Source organism: Penaeus monodon, chromosome 7 (assembly GCF_015228065.2).
Source record: "Penaeus monodon isolate SGIC_2016 chromosome 7, NSTDA_Pmon_1, whole genome shotgun sequence".
Lineage (NCBI taxonomy): Eukaryota > Metazoa > Arthropoda > Malacostraca > Decapoda > Penaeidae > Penaeus > Penaeus monodon.
Window position 1 is genome coordinate 6972613 of NC_051392.1, and position 5000 is coordinate 6977612.

At 38.0% G+C, this 5000-nt stretch overlaps 1 protein-coding gene across 1 annotated transcript in view; it reads left to right on the plus strand.

Moving 5' to 3' along the window:
• Positions 1-5000, plus strand: part of LOC119575027 (growth arrest-specific protein 1-like) — a 72256-nt gene that overhangs the window by 854 nt on the left and 66402 nt on the right. The gene's annotated exons all lie outside the window — the stretch shown is intronic.

Below are 5000 nucleotides of genomic sequence, written 5' to 3' on the forward strand. Positions count from 1 at the left end.
ACATTCATATCCACATTCACATACACAATACACACAAATATACGAATAAATACACAAATGCACAAATAAATGCACACATATACGGATTTACATACACACACACATATATATACACACACACATATACATACATACATACATACATATATATATATATATATATATATATATATATATATATATAATTTATTTATACGTACACAGTTACATATAGATACCCATACACATGCACACGCACACACATACGCACACGCACACGCACACGCACACGCACACGCACACGCACACGCACACGCACACGCACACGCGCACACACACACACACACACACACAACACACACACACACACACACACACACACACACACACACACACACACACACACACACACACACACAAAATATACGTGTGTATATACATATATTTATATCTGGTGTGTGTGTGTGTGTGTGTGTGTGTGTGTGTGTGTGTGTGTGTGTGTGTGTGTGTGTGTGTGTGTACATAAACATATGCATACACACAAGTAAAGAAATATAATGTAAACTTATTTAGTACAGAAATGTATTTATATTCAGAAGACTGTCTTCCAAATGTGAAAAAATATATATTTATTTAAATTACGTAATGATATTTGCATTTTTTTATGTATACTGGTGTGTATACAAACATACCTATACACTTATATGTATATAATTATACATATGTACCTATATTCATGTGTGTTTAATTATCTTTAAAAGAAATATTAATAAGAATACATTTCCAAAAGCAAACTGTCTCTTAATCTCTCCATCTTAATGCAAAGGGAGTGTACTTGAGTAAATAATAATAACACAGTAACTGCCAGAGAATTTACCAGGGACATCTCACTGACATCTATATTTGACATGCCAGGTCAGATTCCCAAGAAATGTTAAGGGTATGTGAGTATGACCTTCTCTCTTTGGAGGTTAAACAGGTTCATCGGGGTCAGGTCAGGTCGCAGAAGAGGTCAAGGCTACTGGAATGAGGTGACTTATAAGAGGGTGATAATTGGAGCTTCGAGTCTGAGTGGGGTGTCTTTAGTGAAGCCTGGCGGATTATACATGGTTTCAAATGAGGTGTCAGCAGGTTCGGAAATGCATGTGGACGTGGGAAAAGGGGAGGAGGGGATGGGAAGGGGGTAGGGTCAAAGGAGGAAGGGGGGGGGAGAAGGGGGAATGATAAAGGGGGGGGGGAGAGGAGGAGCTTTAGAGCCGGAAACTTGGTTGGTTATATATCCTACGAGATATTTGTTGATGATGGTATCTCTCTTACCTCCCATTTTCTCTCCATCTATCTCCCCTCTCTCTCACTTGTTCTTCCCCTCTCCCCCCTCGATCTCCCACCCCTCCCACTTCCCCTATCCCTCTTCCCCATCCTCTCCTTCTCCCTCTCCCACTTCCTCCCCCACTTCCCCGCTCTCTCTCTCCTCTCTCTCTCTCTCTCCTCTCGTTCGCCACGGAATATTGATAAAAATTCAGTGAAATAATAACATTTGGCAACGCGCACCACCGCGTATTTCTCGGCCAGAAAATATCGGGAGAAGTTTCTTCATATTTTCACGTGTATTTACAACTTCCTTACGCTCTCCATCTCTCTCAAGATTACATTATCCCCCACCCTTTTTATTATGCATGTTTATATACCCTTCTTTCGTTAGGGTTACTTAAAGCATCCTGCCCTTGCTTATGTGCTTTGGTTATCTTTATCACCCTATTTTCCTCTTCCCTGATTCGTTCTGTGCTTCTTTGCCTTCAATATGATATTGTTTCTTTGTGGATTCCCGTTTTTTCATTGCACTTTTAATGGACTTCCTTATTCTTCTTTATTATCTGCTAGAGATTTTCATGAATTATTACCAATTATCGACATTCCCCCTCTCCAAATATTTATTACTCTATCCCTCTTCCTCGCCATATGTCTGCATCCCCCCCTCCCTCCACTCTCTTTCCCTTGCCCCCCCCCCCTATCCTCTTTCCCTCGTATCTCTCCATCCACCCTCTTTCCCTCCCCACCCCACACCCTCTACCCCTCCCCCCTCCCCATCCGCCCTCTTTCCCTCCCCTCCGCCTTCATACCCTTGTGTTCCCCCCCATCTCTCCCCCCCCCCACCTCGTCTCAAATTACCATCATAAACTCACAAGAAAAATTACTCGAACAGCTCACCGATAAGACGCAGTAGGCCTCTACTTAGGCCTCCTTTTGTTCGACGTCGCGTCTCTCTCTTCTTCCTCCTCCTCCCCCTTCTTCTTCTTCTTCTTCTTCTTCTTCTTCTTCTTCTTCTCCTGCTGCTGCTCCTGCTCTTCCTCCTCCTCCTTCTTCCTCCTCCTCCTACTCCTATTCTTCCTCCTCCTTCTCCTCCTTTTTCCTCATCCGGGTATCCCCAGAACGGGTATCGGATATCCGCACGCCGATTATACGCCTATCAGATACCCGCAGGTCAATCATTCTGCGGCGAGAGACCCGCACGTAACCACAAGTCCGATATTTTTTTCCCTTGTTGTTTCAGCAATGCGGGTGTGCTTGCAACTTTGCCTGTTTGTGGTTTGTGTTTGTATGTGCGTTTCTTGTTTATGTGTGTTTGTATGTGCGTTTTTTTTGTTTATATGTGCGTCTCTTGTTTATGTGTTTGTATGTGCGTTTCTTGTTTACGTGTGTTTGTATGTGCGTTTCTTGTTTATGTGTTTCTGTATGTTTCTTATTTATGTGTGTCTGTACGTTTCTTTTTAGTGTGTTTTTGTACGTGTGCTTGTTCTTGTTTGAGTGTTAGGGGGTATGTTTGGATGTGAGGATGTGTTTGTTTGGTTGCTTCCTTGTGTATGAGAGTGAATGTCTGTAAGTGGGTATATAGGAGTTTGTGTTAGATTATTTGTATGTGATTTTGTGCGTGTTTCTGTGTTACCCACCTATTTCGTTGTTTTATGTTTGTGTTCATGTACACGTTTGTGAATATTTAGTACATCCAACTCAACCAAATCTGTAAACATTTCTTTCGCACCACTTCTCATGTACAACATACCTCATATTCCATACACAAAGATGTATATGTTTTAATATGAACTAACACACTCCCTACTGCATTAAACAAAATATGTATTTGTATGCACATAAACATAAGGCCACTAACCTCATCGACCCATCAAACGTGTTGCAGATTCATCAGGCAACTTGCTAACGGCAACACCAAATCGAACCCTGGCTTGCTTTGGCTTACTTTAACTTGGCGTGAAAAGTACAGTAACTCCAGGGGTGGTGGTTTTACTGGTGTCAAGAGGTGTGCGTGTGTGTGTGTGTGTGTGTGTGTGTGTGTGTGTGTGTGTGTGTGTGTGTGTGTGTGTGTGTGTGTGTGTGTGTGTGTGTGTGTGTGTGTTGATGTTGATATTATTGTGTCTGTGTTTGCTTGTGCGTGCTTGTACGTATATGCTGATAAATGACTTTCACTTGTCTGTTTCGTTCCCTGTTTTTGTGTGTCTCCCGCTTCTCTCACCCTCATATCTCTCCCTTTGCCCACCTGTTGCCATGTGACATCGAGAGTCGCCATTTGACCCTGTTCACATTCGAGTGTCACTATCACACGGGTAGGTGTGATAGTGACTCTCTCTCTCTCTCTCTCTCTCTCTCTCTCTCTCTCTCTCTCTCTCTCTCTCTCTCTCTCTCTCTCTCTCTCTCTCTCTCTCTCTCTCTCCTCTCGCTCGCTCGCTCGCTCGCACACACTCAGACGTTAACTATATTGATTTGATTTCTTTAAGATCTGCGTTAAATTTGTGAACTGAAAATACCAAATCCATTTATAATCAGGCTGACCTAACTATATTCTGATGTAATCCCTCACACACACACACATATTATATACATGACAGACACACACACATTATATATATATGACACGCACACGCACACATTTCCAAGAGATAATTTTAGCCGACTTCACGTAAAATTAGCGGTCGGTCCCTGTCAGTCTTAGTTAAAAGGCGTAATCAAGAAGATAATATCAGGTGTATGTTGTGGCAGGATAATGGTACACAAACTGCATGCTCTCAGTCACTCGATGTAAGTTTGTTACCTTGGCATTCAGGTAATCTAATCCGAGAGCTGCGAATGTTTGTGTGTTTCTGCTGCTGTTGGTGAATATTATTATTAATATTATTGCTTTTATTAATAATAATAATATTATTATTATTGCTATTATTATTATTATTATTATTATCATTATTATTATTAATTATTATTATCATTATTATTATTACTATTATTATTATTATTATTATTATTATTATTATTACTACTATTATTATTATTATTATTATTGTTTTTGTTTTTGTTATTATTTTTTATCATATCATTATTTTATTATTAATGATAGTATTACTAATTATATTTGATCAATCATATCATATTTCATTCATATGATAATATAATATAATTTAATAATAATAATAATAATAATAATAATAATAATAATAATAATAATAATAATGATAATAATAGTTGTAGTAGTAATGTAGTTATGAATGTAAATACTGTTATTTTTATTTTTATTCGTATTATTTTATTCACTATTAATAATAATAATAATAATGATGGTGATGGTGGTGGTAATGGTGATGGTGATGGTGATGGTGATGGTGGTGATAGTGATAGTGGTAGTGATGATGGTGATAATGATAATGCTGATAATAAAAGGAATGATAATAATAAAGATATTAATGATAATATACTAATAGTAATCACAGTAATTATATTTTAGTAAACTGTTATTATTATTATGGTTGTTGATATTATCATCATTATATATTATTATTATTGTTTTCACCATCATCATCATCATCATCATCATCATCATCATCATTGTCATCATTATTACTGTTATTATTATGAAGATGATGATGATGATGGTGATTATAATAATGATAATTATTATTCTTATTGTTATTATTCTTATTATTCTTATTATTATCATTCTTCTTCTTCTTCTTTTT